This window comes from Aethalodelphis obliquidens, unplaced genomic scaffold (genome assembly GCF_003676395.1).
Source record: "Aethalodelphis obliquidens isolate GAN/ISIS:26980383/991018 unplaced genomic scaffold, ASM367639v1 scaffold6, whole genome shotgun sequence".
NCBI classification, from domain to species: domain Eukaryota; kingdom Metazoa; phylum Chordata; class Mammalia; order Artiodactyla; family Delphinidae; genus Aethalodelphis; species Aethalodelphis obliquidens.
The window spans coordinates 27,673,471-27,699,877 of record NW_020837950.1 but is presented as its reverse complement, the minus strand read 5'-3'; the positions used below and the strand labels follow the sequence as shown (position 1 = coordinate 27,699,877).

Sequence of the window (26,407 nt, the reverse complement as noted above, 5' to 3'; positions counted from 1 at the left end):
GGATACCATAACTCACACTTATTTCTGATTGGCCATCAGGTGTACTGAAGAAATAATTGTCAAACTGTATTGGAATGGCTTGGAGGAAAAGCATCAGAAAATAAAGATCATGGAAAGAATATTAGTACCTGAGCCATGTACACAGGGCTAATTTTTTTTTACTATCATTCTTACAGCCATGTGTGTGATAAGGAGAGAGTATCTAGAATTCTCATGAATGGATCTAGGATTTCACTGAAACTTACATTTAGTAAAAATATGCTAAGTGCCTACAAATATTCAACATGTAATACTATTTGGTGAAGATTCAAGGAAGAGATAAAAATCAGAAAGAAATACAACAAAATATGACAACTGCAATATAATATAAGTGTGTTCAAAGTAAGCATCTCTCTCGGGCCATAAAGGGATCATGGAAAGAATGTCTTATAACTAGTTAGTTCTCCTATATTCATGATATTTCCAAGTATATGCTATAGGACTGTTTCCTTATCAATAGTGTGAAAAGGAGTTCCTATACTGTGTAGGCCTTAACAAATCCCTGCTAGGCTAAGAATTTATGATTATTCATTGGTTATTTATGTCTTGTTTCTTTGATCCTTTTCACAGCCCTTTTTGCAAATCCCTATGTTTGTCCGTAGGTAAGATAAAGAATAGCCCTTCTTATTTGTGACATTTGTGACATTTGTGACATTTGTGACATTTTTCTCCAACTGCACTTTGTGAATTTTTTATACCACTCTGAACTACAGAGCTGAATCAATTGTGGGGAATGTGCTGAATATCCATCCATAAAGGGAAACGATTAATGACCTCTAAATGTGAATGGGCAAAAGCAATTTACAAGAGTGAGTGAGGGTCATATTTTATTGCAGGCAGGTGCCTTATTCCAACTTTGCAAACAGTTACCAAAAATGCACACAACCACAAATCTTTAGGCTTTCCATCCCCATGCAAAACCATTGTGAGTTCTGGACAAATGATGCCAACTGTGTTTTAACCCTGAACTCAATCTTCATATGTTAATAAAGACTGAAATAGATTGCTAGAGTACTCCTTGTAGCAGAAACCAAAAGAAAAAGCATTTTCCTTTCTAACCCACTCCACAGTGTATGTACTTCACCCAGCAAGAAAAGCAGCATCAAATTGTGTTTCTCACTACTTGGAGAACCCTTAGTGCACGGGCTAACTAATCTTGCATTTTTAAAATTTTCTTTCACCTTGGACTTTGTCCTTGTTCCACTAAACCGTGACTTTTAATCAGTGTATCACATGGCATTTTGTTTTTATCTTTTGGTAGTCATAGTAGGGGATATTAAAAGGTATGCGATATGGGAAAACACTGGTAAAATCTTTCTAGTATAAATTGTAAGATAACAAAAATAAAAACACTTATGATTTGGGTCCCTGTTTCTCACCTTGATGGTAATACCTCTAGTATAGTTTGGGCAAAGCCAATTCTAGTACTCAGTAAATGACCTGGGTGAGTTAGTCTACTTGTGAAACTTTGAGGTCAGGGCAGAACAGTTAAACATTTGAAACCAAAGCCAAGATATATTCGCTACCTTTTGCTGTATAACAAATTATATAAAACTTAGTAGCTTAACGTAACGTGAATTTGTCATCTCCCAGTTTCCATGGGACAGGAGTCCAGGCACAGAATAACAAAGTTCTTTGCTAATAGCCTCTCAGCTCCAAAATCATAGTGTCAGTCAGGCTCCCTCATCATCTGTAGTCTGGGGTCCTTATGCAAGTTCATGTGGCTGTAGCAGAATTCAATTTCTTGCAGTTGAAAGACCGAGGTCCCCATTTCTTTGCTGGCTACCGGCATGGGGCCACTCTCAGCTCCTTGAAGCCATCCACAGTTCCTTGCCCTGTGCCCCATTCCATCTGCAGAGCCAGCAATGAAGAGTCTCTCTTCTGTTGAATCCCTCTCTCATTTGAATCTCTGTTGCCGGAAAGAGCCTTGACCTCTTAAAGGTTAGCTTGATTAGGTCAGACCCACTGAACCTAATCTCCTTTCTTAAAGTTAACTGTGCCAAATAACAAAACCTAATTATGGGAGTGATATTGTGATATCACCTCATCATCACAGGTCCTTCTCACAATCAAGGGGAGGATATTATATAAGGGCATGGGTCTTGGGTGGTCATCTTAGAATTCCGTCTGCTACATAAGGCACTGAAGGGAGCATCATGAAACCAAGGCTTGGGCCAAGGCAAGTAAACTGTTATCTCCAGGAGGGCTGTCCAGAAAAGGCAGGGAGACAGCATCTCTGGAAATATGAATGTTCACACGAGTGAGGATAGAATCTTAGTTAAGATTAAGGTTTAGTTAAAACAGGATATTTTGACCAAGAAATGACATAGTTAAAAGTATCCTATTCACAATAGTTAGAGAAATATGAATATTTGTAACTTAACATTCCCTACCTGAAAAGATTCTAGCATGTACCCTTCTGTGCAGCTGGGTACAAGCTAAAGTCTAAGGGTCCTCGGTAAGGCCAACTTATGAAATGTGATGAATGCTGAATGGATCAAAGGATGCAACACAATTGGCAATATCCAAAGGGACTTCTGGATACTTTTTCAGAAACAAACAGAACAGCAACAAAAATGGCCAAATGGGGCTTCCTCGGTATCCTCACTGCCGACTGCAGATTAAGAGGGCTCTGGTGATAGACTATCTAGGTTTGAATCCCAGCTCTCTAACTTACTAGTGATCTGACCTTGGGGAAAGTTATTCAACTTCATTTGTCTCATATAACTTGGCTGTAAAAACATATAAAGTTGATGTGCAATATATATGTATATTACATAATTTTATATTCTATATTATATATAAACATATATAAAATTATATATAATATATATATTTTTAAATGCCTGGCTTAGTTAATATGCAATAAAAATCAGTCATTATTACTACCATTAGTTGTTCATATTCCTCTTAATACCATCCAGTACTAAACTTTGTATGTCTCCACCCTACCACTGACACCTCACAGCTCCCAATGCACACGCCTGTAACACAGCACATTGTCGTTATTTGCTCCCACATCTATCTAACCTTAAGAAGAGAGAGCCATGCTCCTCACTGATGTATACCTCTAGGCCCACAGGAGACACTTTATAAATACAAGTTGCTTGAATATCACATATGCCTTAGCAGTAAATCATTTTTGCAGGATGAGTTTTCAGTTATGGCAGACACTGCCAGCTGCCCAGTTTACATTACACTTCTTACTAACAGAACCTGGATTTGGTTTGGGGGAACAATATGCTGGCCTCATGGATCCATCATCCCTTGTGGTGTAATTCTGTCCAAAAGATGTGGGCATTAAAAAAAAAAAAAAGATGTGGGCGTAAATACCTGGAATTTCCCTGTCTGGCGTGGGGTTGTGAGGTAGGAGGTGGAATGGTCGTTTTTTGACTTTGAGGCATAAACTAGAAGAGAAAAAGACACAGATTAAGCATGGCAGTGTGGAAGACATAAGGAGTCTGGGGCATTGAGGGCTTGAGAATCTGCTGCATTAATACTGGACAGGGTACTCCTGTACTTCCTGAATTGTGAGAAAAATAAATGCCTATTTTGGTAAGCTACAATAGTGAGATTTCTGTTAAATGCAGACAGGCACAAGTTTTTAACTGATACATCAGTTTATTCAACACTGAAGGGCAAAGATCACCAACGAGCTTGCAGAATATAGTTAATCCATATTAATGCCATCCTTCTGCCCCTCGATGACATGTAATTGGATATAGAACCACTGTACAAGTAACTTGAGTCAGGGTGAGAGGAAGTAAACAAGGAGAATAATACCTAAGGATATGCTTAACCATAACTTCAAGCAATGTAGAGCAATCATCCACTGCTGGGCAACAGAGAGAGGTTTTAATTTAGCATCTCATTTTGCATCTGAGGTTCCATATAATTCAATCAGCCTGAGACGGAAAAGGGAACCACAAACAGAAAAGTGTAAGTGTGGCTACAGACCTCAAAGAATACGAGAGGAAGATCTATTCTACAAAGTCATGATGCATTAGCTGTTTTAGGCAAATACGCGCAAATACGCGCAAATACATATATTTGTGTATTGTAATGTATATGTTTGTATATATACATTAACCTATTTATCAATGAAGTTCAGAATATCATTGCTGTTAAAAACACAGACTTGGAGCAGATTGCCTGGGTTGAAATTCCACCTCTGCAGCTTATTACCTATGGGCCTCAGCTTTGGGTCTCAGTTTTCTCATCTGCAAAATGGTTATAATAGAATATACCCACAGGATTATTAGAAGGATGTTATGAGTTACTTAATATGAAGCACAGAGGAAAGGGTGTGGCACAGTCATATACGTATTAGCTAATATTATTTTTACGATGTCATAAAAGTAAACATGCTCATAACTGTCCATGTGCAAAACGGTGGGTTTACCACATCTATTTCCGCACATCTATTCCATAGAGATAAATGGAAAACCCATTGCTCTGGTGTACGCAATTCTACTTTACATGTTGCAGATCCTTATGAATTTTAAAAAGTACCAGCAGCATCAACTAGAACTACCACTTATTGAATATTTACAATGTGCAGGTGCTGTGTTGAATACTTCACTTGCATTATCTTGTTTAATCCTCACAAAGAATGTAGCATTATTACAAGCCCTCTAAAGGATTAGTGACTTGCCCATGGTAACAAAACAAGTAGGCAGAGGAACTGGAATTAGAATCCAAATCCAATTCTCTGTCTCCAGAGCCTGAATTTTTGTTTTTGGTGCTGTTATTTTTTTATCTCTTGCACTATCTATTAACTTAGATGACATGCCACTTCTGAAAAAAAAATTAAAGTCCCTGTTTTGGAGACTCATAAGTTTCTATTAATACAGGAAAATACTCTTGAGCTAATTTCTACAAACAAATCTCTTATTTGTCATTAATCTGTTCTACTTGATTCTAGAATAATAATGTTGGGAAAAATTTTAGAATAAAGAATAGCTAGTTTTAAAATGTAAAACCTGGGCTTCCCTGGTGGCGCAGTGGTTGAGAGTCCGTCTGCCGATGCAGGGGACACGGGTTCGTGCCCCGGTCCGGGAAGATCCCACATGCCGCGAAGCGGCTGGGCCCGTGAGCCATGGCCGCTGAGACTGCGCGTCCGGAGCCTGTGCTCCTCAATGGGAGAGGCCACAACAGTGAGAGGCCCGCGTATCAAAAAAAAAAAAAAAAAGTAAAGCCTGAAATATTTGCTCAACCAAATGCTGAGTAAACCACTACTTTTTACCCATTCACATATGAAAAAGTCGAATAGTTAGAGGGCACAGAATGAAATATAATAAGCTTCTCCAGTACACACATCTGCCCCCTCCACCCCCCAAACCAAGCAGCCCTTGGCGCATTATACAGTTAAATCGCCTTGTTTGTTATCTGTTGAGCATGCTCTTTAGTACTTGCCAATTTAATTGCCTTAATCGTGTGCCTTAATTGCCTTAATCCGAAAGCACTTAGTCAAGAGGAGGCAACCTGAAATCCATTCCACACTCCACTTGCGATGGTAGGTGTCCTAGGACAGAGCCGTGTCAGCCTGGAGAAAGAGTGTATTTTTTCTAATCAGCATTAAGGGATGATCTCCTCTAGCAAGCACCTTGCATCCAGGATTGTGTCATCTTGTTCACCACCACCCAAGTAACTGGGGAAACAGCTGGTGCCAAATAAATGCTTGATTAAAAAAAAAAAAACCTGAACGACTAGTATGCAAAGGAAGGAAGGGAAAATTACTCCTCACCCTTCTCTCCTCTCCTGCACCCTGCACAGTTCAGGGCTGATGCTACTTCCTAGGATGTTCTCACCCAGAATATCTGTGCAATGTTATGAAATGGAAGGCCTGGGGCCTAATGCGCAATTCTATCCAGAATGCACACTGTAGACGTGTGTAGCATAACAAATAACAAGATTAGACCCCATGTGAGCTCTCTTTTGCATAATAAAATCCCACATGTTAAGATGCAGATTTATTTTAAGCCCTGGAAGTGCTGACCATATGCCTCAGTGGCTGAGGAGATGGCTACTTAATAGATAATCTGAAATGCACACCAAAGAACTAATCACGGCCATCTGATCATCACGCCCCATCAAAAACCAGAAGTGAGGAGCCAGGGAACAGAGCCAGAAACTGCCAACACATCTCACAGGCAGGGAGAGGCCAGGAGCCTAAAGGGATGGGATAATAAAATGAACATCTCCCCATCCTAAATAACAACAAAATAACAGTAACATAATAACACAGCTCTATTACAGTGAGCTTGCTATGAAACATGCAATCAACTAAACATGTTACTTATTTAATCTTATTTAATTCTTCTCTCTGGGGAAATTGATGAGGACCTTGATATTTCAGAGGGCAGGATATTTTCCAAAAACATCCTAAAATGTGGGGTCTCTACTCATAGTTCTGTTGACAGTCCAAGCTTTTGACCACTATCCTACAGAACATGGAACATCATAGACGCTAAATACTTGTTCACTGAACAACCATATAACACAGTGATATCAATTGTTTGTTATTAACTGAATTTAACAGCTCCTAGCACATAACTTATAGTCCCACAATGTGTTCTTTAATATGTTGATCATTATGAATGGAATAGCTCTAAAATTTCCTGGACATTTCTCTGCCATCTCAATAATTGTTAGAGGACAGTTTGCCCTTTTTTTTTTTCTCTTTGCGGTATGCGGGCCTCCCACTGCCGTGGCCTCTCCCGCTGCGGAGCACAGGCTCCGGACGCGCAGGCTCAGCGGCCATGGCTCACGGGCCCAGCCGCTCCGTGGCACGTGGGATCCTCCCGGACCGGGGCATGAACCCGCGTCCCCTGCATCGGAAGGCGGACTCGCAACCACTGCGCCACCAGGGAAGCCCAGTTTGCCCTTTTTAAATGAATGAGTCATGAGCCAAACTGCATGTCTTTGAACTCCTTAGCTTCTGTATGCGTTTGCTAGGGTTCCTATGACCAATGGCTTAAAGAACAGAAGTTTATAGTTCTCACAGTTTTGGAAGCTACAAGTCCAAGATCAAGGCATCAGCAGGGCTGATTCCTTTTGAGGGCTGTGAGTGAGAATCTGTTCCCTGTTTCTCCCCTACCTTCTGGTGGTTAGCTGGCAATTTTTGGTGTTATTTGCCTTGGACATACATCACTCCTACCTTTGCATGGCATTTATCTTCACACGCATTCTCCCTGTGTGTGTCTCTGTCCAAAGTTCCCCTTATAAGGACACCACTCATAGTAGATTAGGGGCCCACCCTACTCCAGTATGACCTCATCTAAGCTAATTACATCTGCGATAACCCTCTTTCCAAATAAGGTCACGTTCTGAGGTACTGGGAGTTAGGAATCCAACAAACGATTGTGGCAGGGGGAGGGGGGGGACACGATTCAATCTGTAACGGTCTCTTATCTCTGTGCCTTTGCACACACTGTTTTCCACACTTAGAACACTCCCCCAACCATTGTATCTCTGTCTCCCATGCCCTTTACGATTGGCTAATTAATCGCTCAGGTCACTGCTACTATGTCCCTTCCTTCAGGAAGCCTTCCCTGATCTAGCTCAATGAATGTCAGCTAGTATTATGAATAATATGAATAATATCAGATAAATATAAACCGTATTGAGCAGTCACATAGCAATGACAGAAAGCAATACTGAGGCTTCCTAATCCTTCTCTGTGATCATTTGCTTTTTAGTTCTCTCACAATGTTTTCATCTGTTTTTTAATGGAAGAAAATTAAGGCTGCTCCTGAGCATTAGGGTGTTACACCTCTGTTGGTTTATTATTTTCTGATGCATACTTTGCTGTGATAACAGATCTACAGGTCTGATGTCAGATTAACTCCCTTTTCCACATTCCACACTTTGTGACTGATCTCAAGCAAGGCAAAAAATAATATCTAATCCTCATTTCATCATCTCTGAAATCAAGATACAATTCTCAGGTTGCAGAGTTGACGTGAGGATTAGCGATATCATACATCTGGGATAGTGCTTGACTCATGATTGGTACGCAGATACTCGTTATTTGATAATTATTATAATTAGAATTATCACTAATTTATAAAATGAGTATTTTTGTTTCTTTTAGTCTATAATTTATTTTTCTGGTCTACAGGGCCAAAAGTAGAAAAGCTTATCTTTTGGACCTATCTGTAACAAGAGATTAACTATACTCTGACTAGGGCTTTTTCTACGAGCCAGTATGTAAGCTTTGGTGCACAAGCCTGTGAAGTCTACTGAGATCCTTTGGAAACGCTTTTGGCTTGTCTTTGCTCATAATCTGATGTTTCATCAATCTGTAGCACAGTGTTATTAAGGTATCATTAAATATCTCTAAATATCATTTTAGTTAAGATATACAAGCACAGAGATAAATATTGAAAACAAGGAAAATCTTATAACTACCAAATAAGCTTTCCAGAAGCAAACGGTTAAAAATCTCATTAAACACATTTACTTCTATAGGAGGCAAGTAGATTGCTTATTTAACTTGAAACATTCACCACTTTATCTTAGATAATGTAACCAATGCTATATCAGACACAGAAGACATAATAAAACTCCAGAGTATTGCATAAGGCATATTCTTAATACAATATAATTTGGTTTTGGTGGGGGAAGAGGGGCAGCAGAGTGTCATAAGCACTGGATTGAGGGTAAGAGACCTACGTTCCCTCCCTGTATTGCACCATGACCTCTGTCTCCCTTGTGAAATGAGGAGGGTCTAAATCTTCTCTTCAGCTTTAGGACTTTAATGATTCTGTACATGCTCTCCAATAAGAGGTTGGTAATGCGGTAGAATTACAACACTCAGTTTGCAAATGTATCCTATTGACAAAGCTGAATCAGTAAATAGACCAATTCAAAGTCTCTTCAAATAATAAGTATAATTTATATGCAGTTTACAAAGTAGTCCATTGATTATTAGATTGGCCTCACAGATTTCACCTGAAAATCCATTGGAGAAAATTTAGCTCTAGCTGCTTTGCAATCAGTTGGGTAGTTTAATATAGTGAAGAGTGAGTACAAGAAATGGAATAAAACCTATATACATAAACTCTTCATTTTTCAGTGAAAAAAGTAACTAAGATATTATAAAAAATGTTTGGATGCTATATTTAATATGAATGTAAGTTAAAAAGGAATCAGCCAGACATTTTAGTCCCGACTACTAACATATATGGCAGTTTACTTCTTAAAATAGTCTAAAAATACCGCTGACTTAATGTTAAGTCAAATTTAAGACTCTTTGAAGCTTGAACATTTCATCAGTAAGGTACACTAGAAGATCACAATAACGTTTGTTATAGATTAAAATAATTTTTAAAAAATCTACCATGGGGTCTTTTATGAATGCATTTAAATGGTTTGGTAACTAAAGAAATGTAAAATGGAGTTGTCTAAAATATAATTGTCATGAATAGGAAAAATAATAACATATTTATGTTCCAAGGTATGATGGTACCTAATCTTCATAAGCTGACACCACCACTGAGAACAAAACATGGCTATTCAGCAATCACTCACTCACTGATTTATTCAACCAGTGACTTTTATTGAGAGCCTGCCATATACCTGACATAAAGAAACAGATAACATAAGTCAAACTTCTGGGAATGCTAAGATCTTACATCCTCAGGAGGCCAGGTATGCTATCAAACTTCAAACTCAGAGTAATTTGCATACAATTGTCACTCCGGAAATAAGGTATTATATTTTCTTTAAAAACTGGTAATCTGTGTATAACTGGCCTTTTAGTTCACATATTTACTTTACCTGAGCATCTCATAGCCTAACCATGTTAAGACAGGAAAATGATTTTTTAAAACATATTTAAAACCTGAAGAGTGGCTGAAATTTGCAACCATCCAACTTTCAGCCATCACCTGTTTATTTCACTGTTTAAAATTAAAGCTTCTTTTTTAGAACAGTTTTAGATTCACAGCACAATTTAGGGGGAAGTGCATAGGTTTCCCACATGTCCCCTGCCCCTACGTGCCCAGCCTCCCCTATGATCAACAGACCCCATCACAGTGATGCATTCGCTACAACTGATGAACCTGCACTGACACATCATAATCACCCAAAATCCATAGTTTACATTACAGTTTACTTTTGGTGCTGTACATTCTATGGGTTTGGACAGATGCACGTATATCTATCATTATGGTACCATACGGAGCATTTTCACTGCCCTAAAAATCCTCTTTGCTTTGCCTATTCATCACTCCCCCGTCCCCAAACCCCTGGAAACTACTGATCTTTTCACTGTTTCCATAGTTTTGCCTTTTCCAGAAGGTCATATAGTTGGAATCATACAGTATGTAGCCTTTTCAGATGGACTTCTTTCACTTAGTAATATGCATTTAAGATTCTTCCATGTCTTTTCATGGCTTGATAGCTCATTTATTTTTAGTTCTGAACAGTATTCCATTGTCTGGATGTACCACAGTTTATTTTTCCATTCATCTACAGAAAGATACTTCGATGGCTTCCAAGTTTTGGCATGTATAGATAAAGAAGCTAAAAACATCCATGTGAAGGTTTCTGTGTAGATGTAAGTTTTTAACTCCTTTGGGTAGTTACCAAGGAGCATGACTGCTGAATAGTATGGTAAGAGTATGTTTAGTTTTGTAAGAAACGGCCAAACTGTCTTCCAAAGTGGCTGTACCATTTTGCATTCTCACCAGCATTGAATAAGGGTTCCTGTTGCTCCACATTCTCACCAGCACTTGATGTTGTCGGTGGTCTAGATTTCGCCCATTCCAATAGGTGTGTAGTGGTATCACATTGCTGTTTTAATTCACATTTCCCTGATGACATGACATAGAGTATCTTATCATATGTTTATTTACCATCTGTTTATCTTCTTTGGTGAGGTATCTGTTATGATCTTTGACCCATTCTTTTAATCAGGTTGTTTGTTTTCTTATTATTGAGTTTTAAAAGTTCTTTGTATATTTTGAATATTAATCCATTTAAAAATTTTTACTAAGGATCTCTCATTTCTTCATTTAGTCCCGATACAGCTAGCAGATTAATCTTCTTTAAGTATGATCCCAATCACGCATTTTTAGACTAATACATTTAACGGTCACCTTGTTAGTGAGGTTCTTTTTTAAGGTTCTTTTTCTCAACCTTAATGTCCGTTATTTTTATACACCAAAATAAATTTTCTGAGCTAATTTTCTCACATGGATATTCGGATAATAGCTGCTACATTTTAGGTACTTCTTAGGGTTAAGAAAAATGAAAACTATAGCACACAACAAATACTCAGTAAATCACAATATTCAGTATTGTTACTGTTGAGTCTCCATGATAGAAATAGTATGGTTACTACAAGAAAAGAAAATCTGATTTCAAATTCTAAATGTTACTAGCTAGCTCTTTGTCTTCGAGCTCTGGTTTTTATATTTGTAAGCTAGGGATAATAGATGATTGACTGATATGAGGTGGTATTAGATTAAGTAATTAATGAGGGTAATGTAGTTTAAAAAAAAAACAAGGAGAGTTTGTTTTCATTCTCTTTCATCATTTATGTACTCTATACTCTAGCTTCAGGCTAATCACTGTTTATTTATTATAGCTGTCCTTTCCTGCCACCAAAGTTTTTCTTGGGCTAGTCCCTTAACTAGCACTCTTATAGCTCCATCTTTCAACACGTTACCCATCATATAAAAGCTCATCTGAAATATATCCTTTATTAAAATTCCAGAGATTTTTTTACTAAGAAATATCCTCACTACCCCCTATAGCCCCCTATATCATACCAAATATAATACTTGTATATATCCTCCTTATTTATATATAACACTTCCTTCCCCCATCTAGACTTTTAGCTATAAAAAGCAGGGATGGACATGTTATTCTTCTCCATGTCTCTTAAATTACCTACTCCAAACGCCCTGCACATAAGAAACATCCAGTAAACTTTGAGTTAACTATGTCATGATTTTTCTATATATTTTGGACTCTATTACAGAACTCTTTACTTTGCATTTAAAGTAAGTTCTATATTTAGGAGCATTTCACATCAAGCAGAATACATAACATATTTAACTTCCTATTGATTTACCCACACATCTTTTCAAATTTTCCCTGAAGATGTAGGATCATGGGTTAGGACAGTCACAGAGGACAGCTAAAGAAGATGAGAGTAAGTGTAGCTCAGAGGAAATTCAACAGTGAACTGGGTGCCCTGCTTCTAACATTATAAACAAAACAAGACAACTCAGCAGAAGGAAAGAGGCTAGCACTGTCAAAGTGGACGTGGAGGTCAGAGTTGGCTCACCAGGCTTGGGGTTCTCCATTCACTACCCTAACTTGTTAAAGCTGTCCCTAGCCAGAGGTCCAAAGAAGGCCTATTCTTGAAACCTAGTACCATTTTCCAGTAGTAGTTGTAGTGATGAAAATATAACATTATCCTCATTATCCTCATTTACATAGCATTCTCACTTCCTTATTTGTGTTGCAACACAATTCTGTGAGATGGTTTTATCCAATCTGTCTTTATTATGAGAACTCTGTGACTCAGAGTGACTAACCGAACTGACCCAGAGTTACTAATATATCCACAGAGGATTCCAGACAAAAATTATTCTCTCAGTCCACCCCCACCCTCCTAGTACACCACACTTCACAGCTTCTCTTTACCCTTATTTTCCAACTGATACCGCTGAAATGTTGACAGGCAAGTAACAAAATAAAAAATAAAACAGCAGATATGCTATTTTTGGCACTTTAAACCAGTGCCAAAAGGCAAAGGAAAAAATGTCAAACAATTTTGGTGTAAGAAATTACTGAAAGCCTTTAGTTCTCAAGGAAAAAAGAACGCCTTAGGTCAGAACTGAGTAAGGAGAGTTTTCTAGCTGTGAAGTAGAACTCTCCCTTCCTGGAAGAGGGTGATACAATACAACCCAAGTAGTCTGCAGGCGCTTCAGAAAGAGGGCTGAGTCCAAAGCTCTTTTTCAGAAGTGTGATAGGGCTCCCTCTCACCTCTCGGACCAATGGATATCAGCCAGAGTGTGATTGTTTCTGGTACTTTAAACACCCTGTCACCTTCATCCTGAAGTTTAAAGGAACAGAAAGCAGAGATGGGGATGCCCTGAGATATGTCTGACTTCACAGGCCTGTAGAGCTTGGGGAGATATTGACAGTTATTATATTTTTGTTAAATCCTTTTCCAGAAATAGAAAATACAGCTGCTCTTTATTTCTTCTACATAGTCATTTTTTGTTTTTTATTTTTGTCCATAAAAAATTTTGAAAGTTACGTGGTTTACTATCTGAAGATAGAATGTTTCCCTTGTCAAAATCCACAACAGATATTCCTCCCTACCCACTAACACCACGGAATAAAATAAATGCTGCCCACTGGCCTTAAAGATGGCACAACATAATATCTGCCTATAAACTGACTTGCTAAACCACATGGGAACTTGTCTCCTGTTATAAATGTAGCATTATGTAATCCACCCAGAAAAATGACAACGGCACAAAAGCAGCATTAATTAGGACCGTATTTCTTTCTACTTAGGCCTCCTACATAACATCTTCATGTAATTTTGGTTTGTGGTCTAAAATAATTGTTTCTATACAAAAATGATTGTAACAGTTTTGCAGTTATACGTGTTCACTTTTTAAAACCACAGATCCCATACACAGAACCGACAGAAGGATGAAAATATTAACCAAGGAAAAGATTCAAGCTGGTATTGCACAAATAAATATTTGCTACATCTGAAAAAAAGAAAAAGCAAGAGGAATAGGAGAAAGGTTATTCTAGAATCCTCCAGTATTTTCAATGGGAAATTTAAGCAGTAACTCTAATAATTTGGTCTGAGGGCTGCTTGAAAAAGAAAATCAAACCCATATCAATATATGCGGTAGATACATTTTACACTGATAATTTGTACTTTATGAAAAAGAAGACATATTGACTTTTTAAAAATGTTGCTATAATAACTATTTACCCAGAAAATGTTTCAAAACAGTCTTATTTGGGGCAGGCAAGTGGGAGGAGGTTAAGATCCCAGAGTGAAGGCTATTTTAGAAATATCAGTGAAAAAGAAAAAGCAATTCTTCTCAACAAGACTTATGATTAAAATGAGTTTTTAAACTGTTAATGTGCCCTTGTCAACACTAGTTTCTAACTCATTTTCATTCTTGATCCTTTTAAGAAAAGTATACATGGATGACATTAAAATGCATATCATATCAAGGTGACTGTCACCTTGTTTTTTAAAACCCTTTTGGCAAAGTGTAAGGTAGAGAGTTTTATGATAGTCTCCTGACGATGGAAAGCTGACCCTGGCCCGCAATGGGGGGTGGGGGGGGGAGGGGAGGTGTAAGAGTTTGGGAGCACTGTGATGGCAGATGCTCCCCGTTTGCTCAGAGGCCAGCCAGGACTACCTTGAGGCTATTGTATCTGCTTTCTATATGCCTTCAGTGGCATAGGGTTAGTCTTATAAGTAGCTTCTAGGTGCTGCTAATTGAGCCATATAGGCCTTGAACCTGTGATCACGACCCTGCTTGTGCTAAGGCCTAATACCCTTGAGTTGAGTATAACACTGCTTCATTTCTGAAAGGCCCTTTAGAACCCACTAACCCCCTTGCAGGTACTTCTACACGTACTTTGGGACAACCTCTGACCAAATCCATTCCAGAAGAGTTGGACATCTAATACACTGAAGTCCCTGTGTTAGAAAACATTTACACAGCTTCGGAAATCTCCCTACAACACCACTATTTTGTAGGTAACAAATCCAAGGCACAGAACATCAGTGCTGAGATTCAAACCCAGGTCCTCTGAGCTCCTATCCATTGTTAGTGCCCCTAAACCACACTATCCTTCTGGGCACTGGTCACATACAAACTATGCTACGAATGCTCTTCAGTAGGTCTACCTGTAAATAAAAAACAGAGGCCACCGAAAGAAATGCCCTCTATAACCTAGTACGTAAACAGGCGCAAAGATGGTAGGACACTGAGAAAGTACTTATTCTCATTATATATTTAAGCCAAATAGATATTTCTTCTCCTCTTCTTGCTATCTGAAAGAGGCTTATGGTGAGTAAAAAAGTTCAGATGTGGGCCTCCCTAGGGAAATAGCCTAGCAGAGCCGTTAAAAGCATGGACTCTGGGGTCAGACACCTCAGTTCATCTTTTAGCTTTGTTATTTACTAGCTGTGTGGCTATGGGCAGCTTATTTAATCCCCTGTGTCTCAGCCTCTTCCCAGATATACACACAGAGACTCAAAAAGGATATTCATAATATAATCTAACCATTCCATCTATAACACATTAAGTTTTAAAATATACATACTGTGAAGATTTTGTGCAAATCTTTTTGGTGCAAATTTATTGCACTGTTTTTATGTTAAAATTTTTATTTTGTTACATATGTTGTTTCAAAATTATCACAATAATTTTTGTGACTTTTTTTGGTATTTCTTGAATTTTTAATATTCCAAGAGTCTGAAAAAAAAAATGAACATGACGTGGCTCTCCAGACCTTGGAAGGCCCTGATTTAAACACAGCGATGCTTACTTTCTTCATCCATAGCATGGGCTGGCTATTAATGGCTACCATATACTATTTTTGGGTGAAGATTAAATAAAATAGTATATATAAAGGACCTCAATCAATCATTGCCATTGTTATTTTTCAGAGAGGAAAAATCACTCTTTTAAAAACTTAGTACTGGTTCTCTGATTAGTCAGTGTACTGTCAAAATTCAGGTAAGGGATCTTAAATGAAAATTTTACAAACCTCTGTAGACCCCTCCCACGTCCAGAGCCTCTCTGGAGAAGACAGAGGAAAATGTGTTCTCATTAACTCTCCTTTTTCCTCAATAGTTAGGGACAATGAGAAGAGAAAGCACAAAAGACAAACGTGTGGGGCTGAAAATATCATAGTAAGTAGTACATAGTTATAAACCTAACTCTTAATAAAATTGAAAACTTGGAAAGAAGTCAGGAAAAGCTGAAGAATGGCCACTATTGCTTTCACCATCACAGCCCTGCCCCCGCACTCCCATGTTTTAAATAAACACACACACATTCTTTGTAGAAGACATTAATGCCAAAACATGTCATGGCACTAAGAAGAACTGCAGAATATGGAAATTTAAAATGGAGTATCCACTAGACAAACAGGCACACAGTCAGATGGCTTTTCATACAATGGAATTTCTTTTAGGAGCATTATGAGATACTGTTTGCAATGGGTCAGAAGGTAAATCATAAAAGCATATCAACCCCGTAGCAAAACTTGTGTAGCAATGAGCCTTGAAGTCCTCATCTGTCCCCTGACCACACATGGAGTCCCTCTCTGTCTTTTGTCATTTTCAGTTATTGTGGATTGAGGAGGGTAAAAACTTACTTTAATATCAGCTGTAGTAAAATGTAAATAACAGATAATTTATTAAAATTTATGTAGTAAAAGACAGATTTATTAATGTCAAAACAATCAGTGACAAAAGCTGCTTTATTTTCTCTGGCTGCCATTTTGCTCCCAGCATTTCTCTGACTGTACCTACACGGCTGTGGTTCCTGCCTATAGAAGAATCTCAGAGTCCTTTCAAACATTTTACTGGAGCCAAAATAAGAGATGACTTTTCAAAGTGAATGCAAAAGAATAAAACTGGAATGTCTCAGCTTTGTTACTTTTTTAAGATGAGAGCATAATGCACTGCGGTAACACTGCTTCTCTCTGATTTAGAGGAACGGCTTGACGGTAAGATATATGGTACTTTGTCCATAATAACTTTTGTTTTCTGTATGTCATCAATTGAGCTAGATCTTTACCTCATTAGAGCATTTGCAAATGCATCATTGCAGCAGATCATCTCTCCACGTTACTGTATCCATTATCTATAGAGCAAGTTCATCCAATTTCCCCAGCAGTTTATGAGAAGAAACAAATCAAAAAAGGCCTCCTTTCCCATATATCAGTGTAATTTATGCCAGTGTTAGAGCCCAAGTATTTGTATTTTCTCTGGCTTTTCTATTTGCTTAACATATGAAGTAGCAAAGTTAATATTCTTCGGGAAAAAAACTCTGCTCTGGTCTCCACTGATTTGAACATAAAGTTCAAAAGGAGATGGTATCTTATAAAGACTCTAAGCTTACTGCATTAAATGAACAATACTAATCTCTGTGTTTCACATAGTCCTTCCTCAGAGCAGTTTTATAGACATTAAGTGAAAATGCCAAAGCTGTCTTTTAGATAAAAAACGATAAAGGAAACTCCTTTAGACATTCCTTCTGGTCTTTCATGGAATAAAGAGATGGTAAGGCATAAAAGGGAAAAGCTGCAGAAAGCTTTCATGATTTCATAGGCCTGTCTTCGTTAATTTGAGCTGCTATCACAGAATACCACAGACTAGGTAGCTTACAAACAATATACATTTATTTCTCACTGTACTGGAGGCTGGGAGGTCCAAGATCACGGCACTGGTAGATTCAGTGTGGTGGCTGACAAAGGCTCACTTCCTGGCTCATAGATGGTGCTGCCCATGGAAAGGGCTAGGGAGCTTTGTGAGGTTTCTTTTATATGAGCATTAATCCCACTCATAAGGGCTCCACCCTCAAGATCTAAATATCCCCCAAAGGCCCCAACTCCTAATACCATCCCACTGGTCATTAATATTTCAACATGTATTTGGCAGGGACACAAACATGCAGACCACACTTGTCTATGGGGACCGTACATATTTCTCTGTAGCCCCGGCCACCTCTATTCTTGATTTCACATGTTCAGCAATTCAAAAATGATCTATTGGGGCTTCCCTGTGGTGCAGTGGTTGAGAGTCCGCCTGCCGATGCAGGGGACATGGGTTCGTGCCCCGGTCCGGGAAGAACCCACATGCCGTGGAGGGGCTGGGCCCGTGAGCCATGGCCGCTGAGCCTGCGCGTCCGGAGCCTGTGCTCCGCAACGGGAGAGGCCACAACAGTGAGAGGCCTGCCTACCGCAAAAAAAAAAAAAAAAAAAAAAGATCTATTGAAAATCTTCACCGTGCTTTGCTCAAATTAAAGACATAGTATATAAACAATAATCACTACCCTTATTGGGCTCCTGGTCTTGGGGTTGGGCTACATGAGGGAGGACGCTGGAGAAAGAGCCAGGGATAGACTATAACAATTACACCATGGTAAGAGTTTGCATAGGGTGCTGTGTGATTTCACACAATAACCATGTGCCCAGACATGGTTTTATGTTTTTGTATTAAACTTTCAAATCCACGATGATTGCCTATGTGCACAGCACAGCTAAGTCTTATTCCACAAAAAGATGAGACGACAATTACTGTTTCCTTATTCCATACATTGGCTGTCTCTACAATGGGTGTGGGAAGAAAACACCATTAACTAATATGAATAATGTTTCTGTTTATTTTTAAAAGACAATTAAATTGCACTAACCCTTAATGGACTCACTGATTGTATGCCAGTAAAGCACAGAAGTACCTGATAGGAGAGACAGCTATATAGTGGCACACGCTGTGCAGTGAGGCACCCTCACACTCAGCATGCTGCAAAGTCTTCTAGTTTGTGTGTGCCTGGTTAGGTCGGTTTATATACCACATTATTTGGTGTTATTCCATTGCAGTTCACACTCACAAAAGAAACAACAAAAATAAATGATTCGTAAAAAGAAAGCCTGGATTGTAAACAATACTCATGATGCACACCCAGGACAAGAACATGGCAGAGGTGACGCTTCTGCTCCTGGCAAGATCTTGCTTTCAGTCAGATGGCAGGTAAAGGAAATGATTTATTCAGATCAGACGCTATGGACATTAGAGTTACATTCTGTATCTTAAAAATGAACTTTACCCTACATACATGATGTGGACTTTTAACAACTGCTGTATGAAGGCAGGGATACAAGGGAAAATACTTATGTTCAGTAAGTGGGAGGTGTGTTGTGCTTCTTTCATTTTGATATACATATGTATGTGAGAACTTTTTCAACCATTAAAAGCAAGTATAGACTATACTGAACTTAAAACTAAGTTTGGAACTAATAGAAAAAAAAAGACAAAAAACCCAAGCCAAAGTAAAATCAAGATTTTCAAAAATAATTAAGAAGGTATAATCATATTGTTCTCACTAAGGTTATTATAAATATTCTGTTATTATATACAAGAAATAACATGATATATATTTTTCTAAAATTTTAATACACAAAAGGTTTAAGTTTTGTTAATTAAAATGTTTAAATATTTATTTAATGTCTATTTCAATATTTTACATTTTAATTTTTGTATTTTTATAATACACACAATATTTTAGTAGAGTAGTTATGTGTATAATAAATAAAGACACACATATTAAGGAGTATGTCCTATCTATATCTATTTCTTTTTTTTTTATTTTACTTGTAAGGCAGATAATCAACACTATGATGACCACTGTTGTTGACCACAGGGAACCACTTCAAACACAAGTCAATGTGTGTCCTCCAAACATATCTAAAATCAATCAAAGGACTGCAACTAAAGATATTACCTTTCAAGCTAAGCAGCACTGCTTCTAAAATATTAAGCAGAAACATGGTCTAAATAACAACTTTTTGTGAGGAGTCTGTCTTGGCCTACTGATCTCTAACAGCTGAAGGAGAATGCATTTCTCTGACCAATACAGCAGTCTTGGTGGGTTGGTTTATAAAATCTGCTAATCTGGTTTGACTTGGGAGCTAAATTCAAGCCTAGAACTAATGAAGTCTATATTTTTTTCATAGACGTACATATACATTTCTTACACACACGTGTGCATACACACCCCCACATATATATATATATGTGGAGGGAAGGGGAGAGGGAGGGAGGGAGGGAGGGAGGGAGAGAGGGAGAGAGAGAGAGGAAGAGAGAGAGAGGGAGGGAGAGAGAGAGAGGGAGAGAGAGAGACAGGGAGAGAGAGAGGGTGAGCAGGGGAGAGAGGAAGAACCCACATTGCTTGAGTACCTGCTTATGTCAGGACTTCCAAAACATTTTTTTTCTTTTTCATGTCATCATCACATATGAATCCCTCAACAAACACTCATATAAGCAAGTGTGGTTTAAAGCACTTTTTGTATTACTCATTTAATTCTCATAATAGCACTGTGAGATAAAGGCTTTTACTGTCCCCATTTTACAGATGAAGAAACTGAGGCATAGAGAGATTAAATCCCGAAGTTATATAGACTTTGGGTGCAAAAAAAGGTTTTGAATTAGGCAGTCTGGTCCAGAGTCCATATTCTTGCTCATTATGCTGTTTACTGAGGGAGAAACTAAGGCCAAGAGAGGTCAATTTTCATATTTTCATATTCATATTTATACGACTTATTTTTTCTCCATTACCATAATCTCACCACTATTCTTTTGCCAAACATGGAACTTTTCATGAACATAAACCCCAAAGTTGAAAAGCATTCAGAGTTAAGTCTCTTGCACCTCTTTTGTTCTGTGTTATAGAAAAAGGATCTATGTGGGTAAAGATGGAGATTTTCAAAGTAAAATCTGTGAGCAAAACAGTCACCTCTGCCATGTTCTTGTCCTGGGCATGTATTAACAGTATTCTTTGTAATCCAAGGTTGCTTTTTATGAATCACTTACTATACTTTAGAAGATATTAAATTTTTCATGACAATCTTATTTTGAATAATCCTTAAATATAAGTCTTCTAATCTTCCATGATAGAATTTGTCTATGCTAAAATATTTGTTATTTTTCTGAAGAAAATATCCATAACTGGTAAGATTCCAATTTTTTTTCATTCGTAGTAAAATAATCTTCACTTAGGATTTGCTACCAAGATGAACAAGACACACATCTGAAACGATGAGACTGTAACACATAAAATATATTTCTTAATGCTGAAATAGAATATTTCCATTAAATTTGAAGACTAAGAAGAATTATATTTAATTTAAATTTTGAACCACATCTGATAAAATAAGTAGAACTTTATGAATAGAAAGTTCTCAAAAATTTTTAGTAATGCGTTTTGTTTGCCACTGGTTTAATCATTCTTTTTCTTTAGGAATCCAAATCGGAAAAGAAGTAGTAAGGCTGTCACTGTTTGCAGATGACATGATACTATACATAGAGAATCCTAAAGATGCTACCAGAAAAATACTAGAGCTAATGAATGAATGTGGTAAGGTAGCAGGATACACAATTAATGCACAGAAATCTCTTGTATTCCTATACACTAATGATGAAAAATCTGAAAGAGAAATTAAGGAAACAATCCCACTTACCAGTGCAACAAAAAGAATAAAATACCTAGGAATAAACCCACCTAAGGAGACAAAACACCTGTATGAAGAAAACTATAAGACACTGATTAAAGATGATACAAATTAAAGATGATACAAACAGATGGAGAGATATACCATGTTCTTGGATTGGAAGATTCAACATTGTGAAAATGACTCTACTACCCAAAGCAATCTACAGATTCAATGCAATCCCTATCAATTTACCAATGGCATTTTTCACAGAACTAGAACAAAAAATTTCACAATTTGCATGGAAACACAAAAGACCATGAATAGCCAAAGCAATGTTGAGAAAGAAAAACGGAGCTGGAGGAATCAGGCTCCCTGACTTCAGACTATACTACAAAGCTACAGTAATCAAGACAGTATGGTACTGGCACAAAAACAGAAATATAGATCAATGGAACAGAATAGAAAGCCCAGAGATAAACCCACACACATATGGTCACTTTATCTTTGATAAAGGAGGCAAGAATATACAATGGAGAAAAGACAGCCTCTTCAATAAGTGCTGTTGGGAAAACTGGACAGCTACATGTAAACGGATGAAATTAGAACACTCCCTAACACCATACACAAAAAATAAACTCAAAATGGATTAAAGACCTAAATGTAAGGCTAGACACTATAAAACTCTTAGAGGAAAACATAGGCAGAACACTCTATGACACAAATCACAGCAAGATCCTTTTTGACCCACCTCCTAGAGAAATGGAAATAAAAACAAAAAAGAAAAAACAAATGGGACCTAATGAAACTTAAAAGCTTTTGCACAGCAAAGGAAACCATAAACGAGATGAAAAGGCAACCCTCAGAATGGGGGAAAATATTTGCAAAGGAAGCAACTGACAAAGGATTAATCTCCAAAATATACAAGCAGCTCATGCAGCTCAATGTCAAAGAAACAAACAACCCATTCCAAAAATGGGCAGAAGACCTAAACAGACATTTCTCCAGACATACAGATTGCCGACAAACACATGAAAGGATGCTCAACATCACTAATCATTAGAGAAATGCAAATCAAGACTACAATGAGGTATCACCTCACACCAGTCAGAATGACCATCATCAAAAAAATCTACAAACAATAAATGCTGGAGAGGGTGTGGAGAAAAGGGAACCCTCTTGCACTCCTGGTGGGAATGTAAATTGATACAGCCACTATAGAGAACAGTATGGAGATTCCTTAAAAAACTAAAAATAGAACTACCATATGACCCAGCAATCCCAGTACTGGGCATATACCCTGAGAAAACCATAATTCAAAAAGAGTCATGTACCAAAATGTTCATTGCAGCTCTATTTATAATAACCAGGACATGGAAGCCACCTAAGTGTCCATTGACAGATGAATGGATAAAGAAGATGTGGCACATATATACAATGGAATATAACTCAGCCATAAAAGGAAATGAAATTGAGTTATTTGTAGTGAGGTGGATGGACCTTGAGTCTGTCATACAGAGTGAAGTAAGTCAGAAAGAGAAAAACAAATACCATATGCTAACACATATATATGGAATCTGAAAAAAAAAGGTTCTGACGAACCTAGGGGCAGGACAGGAATAAAGACGCAGACGTAGAGAATGGACTTGTGGACATGGGGAGGGGAAAGGGTAAGCTGGGACGAAGTGAGAGAGTGGCATGGACTTATATACACTACCAAATGTAAAATAGATAGCTAGTGGGAAGCAGCCGCATAGCACAGGGAGATCACCTCGGTGCTTTGTGACCACCTAGAGGGGTGAGATAGGGAGGGTGGGAGGGAGACACAAGAGGTTGGAGATATGGGGATACATGTATATGTAAAGCTGATTCACTTTGTTATAAAGCAGAAACTAACACACCATTGTAAAGCAAGTATACTCCAATAAAGATGTTAAAAAAAATGAAATAAAAATGGGTCACTTGGTGTCATTTTGTTTCTACTCTGTTTCTTACAGGTCATATTCAGAGTTGACTGAGCACCATAAGTGTTCAACAGATTTTGATTTTATTTTTATCACATGCCTCATAAAACTAATCTAGAAACCTAAAAATGTGTCACTAAGATATTGAATTATGAACAGTCAGAGCTTATTGAATTCCCCAAATCTAACAAGAATGTTTGGCTATGAAAGCAAACAAATACTCTTCAGATATAGCCAGCCACATTTAAGAAATTCATACAGAGATCTAGAAGATTCTGCAGTGCCATGACTGATAGCATGTCAATTTTTCAGAAGCCAGTAACCTGTTTTTGGAAGACTCTTCCTTCTGCATGGGTGCCCAATATAATTCCCATCACAGAATGATTTGGATCTACTTTAGAATTATAATGGAGGTCAAGTAAATTTGTGGAAAATTCCCACCGCTGGCCCATTTAGAGTTATTTTCTACGTGGACATTCTTCCTATGTTAACTCCACTTCACAGAATCTTCATCACATTTCAACTGTCAGCAGAATCCAGTTTTTCTCCCGGCTATACTTCATCATTTTTCTGTTGCTATTAATGGATCTATATTATTTATGGATCCCCTTCTGCTAACATTACTCAGAAGCAGAGGTGTTACAAGGCTTTGAGCTCTACACCAGAGTACCAGCCTGATACCTAGGCCGCAATGCACATGTTGGGGGCAGGGGTGGGGGAGGGCAGGAACAAACCCAAATAGCTTGCAAAAATATTCAAAAGTATTCATTTTAAAGGTCTAATGATTCCCAGGAAGAAAGCTAGATACTTACAAAGCTGAATGAAACCCCAGAAATGCCCCTCTCACTCAAAGGCCATACTTCAAGCAAATACATCCCCTTGAAGCCCAGTCCTGAAGCTTGAAGTAAATAAATTCTCCTAGATGTACCAAGGATGCTGCAGTAAAGCTGTGTACTTCATAGACCTTCTCTTAGAGCTTGATCGTTGCTTACTTAACATATAAGGCAGGGGTAGGAGAGATCTGATTTAAGATATATATCTGCACCATCTCTGTCCTGTGATCATTCCTTAACCTCTGCCAGTTGTGGTTTCCTCCTTTGAGAAGAGGGATAATAGCACCCATTCCTAGAATTGTTGGGGACTTTAACTGAGTAAAAACCTTCTGATCACAACTTATCACTAGGAGAGAAAAATAAAGGTCAGTGTATATTAAACACGTGTTTTTTTTAATCAGCCTAGCATATATTTGTTGGTAGGTATGTTTGCTTTCTAATTTGTTTCTGTCTAGTTCAGATACCATAAGGTTCCTTATAAGGGTTGGAGGGAGGGCGGGTGACTTTTGGGATAACAACAATGTCCTCGTTATCTGTCACTGGGTAACAAATTTAGTGGATTAAAACAGTAAACATTTATTGCACAGTTTCCAGTGGGCCAGGACTTTGCAAGTGGTTTACCTGGGTGGTTCTGGCCGAGGGTCTTTCATGAGGTTGCCCTCAAGACATAGGGCTGCCAGCATTTGAAGGTTTGACAGGACCAGAGGATCTGCTTCCAAGATGGTACACTCCCATGGCTATTGACAGGAGGCCTCACTTCCTCACCATGTGTGTTTCTCCATAGACTGACCTCACGACATGGCCACTGGCTTCCCCAAAGAGATCCAACAGAGACTGGGAGTGACTTCAGTGAAAGCCATAGTATCTTTTATAACCTAATCTTGAAAGTGACATACCATCATGTCTTCTGTATTGTAATGGTGACACAGATCAACCCTGGTACTTGTACAGTGTGGGAAGGAACTACCTGAGGGTGTGAACACCAGAAATCACTGGAGGCCAGTAGCATTTACATAGCATCTCTCAAGTTATAAAGTGCTGTTCACAAAGAAAACTGCTCTATGAAGTAAATAATAAGAAAGTTTAAATTACCTGCCTATGGCCACAGTTGTTGAGTGTGTCTACTCAAAATGACTCAGAAGTGCATGTTATTTCATATTATTTTCTTTAGTCCTCTCAGTTCCCTTAGTTGCTGAAGATATACCATCTTCTACAATGACACTAGCTAGCTTAATCTTGAATAAATTATAACAGTTACAGAAGTGACCGTTAATAACAAAAATATAAATAACTTTATGAGGACAGAAGGTTAATTCAAATAGGCTATAACAATAAGAATGGATTTTTTTTAATGGAAGATCAAAAAAGAAAAAAAGAGAGAATTCTCTCTTTAATGTAACAACATTATTATAAGACCTTATTCCAAATCCTACATTCTAAAAATTTAACTTATACCTCTGGCAAATTTAAAAAAAAAAATATGTAAACAATTTCATATTTGAGAAGTGTAATCTCTTTAAAACCATTATTCTAATCTTGAGTAGGCAATTAGTATAATACTAATGTACCGTATATACTGAGCGAGCTAATGATAATGGTGATGAACTATTCCCCTATGTTATTGCAAATAAATAGCCAACTTTAAACAGTTCTTTTTAAACAGATGATTTCAGCGTAAGTATTAAACACTATCTAATCATTACCTGGTCCATCATTTCTACTTGACTGAGTTGTATTCAATGTCACTGAAGACCTAGTTAAATTTTTCATGGAAGTTAACCAACAAATTACTGTACACATGCTTTTATAGTTTTAAAAATCCCAACTCATTTTCAGACTCAAAGACACCAGCACATATTCTATGACTTGCAAGGAGTGTTCAGAAACAGAAACAGAAATGAAGATAAAACTGTGTCCTATCAACAGACTCAATCTTTTAAATACTTTAGCATTAAAAATTCTACCAACAAATCGGATTTAGAATGGAGAATATTAATGACTTGTCAGCAGATTTAAAGCAATACTTACAGCTTTTTGCCATATTTATTGAGTTAGAGCCTCGCCTAAATCTTTTCTTACAGTAATAACCAGAAACTTGGCCCTGGCAGACATGGAAGTTCACAGATCAAGCAAGATTTAATGTATGTGCGTGTGTATCTGTGTATGCACACCATGCACTTTTCTACATCTTCTATAGGATCCTGGGTGTGGGCTTTTTCTACATCTAATTCATATAAGCTTTCTGGAAGGTTAAAATGATCTGTATACTTCTGAGTAAAAGTAACTTTGAAGCAGTAATAGTGTACTGTGATTATTGGGGCAATTTAGTCTCTAATGGTTATG

At 37.8% G+C, this 26,407-nt stretch overlaps 1 protein-coding gene across 3 annotated transcripts in view; it reads right to left on the bottom strand.

The window, feature by feature from the left end:
* KCNIP4 (potassium voltage-gated channel interacting protein 4) overlaps positions 1-26,407 on the bottom strand; it is a 1,210,069-nt gene that overhangs the window by 903,275 nt on the left and 280,387 nt on the right. The window lies entirely within an intron of this gene.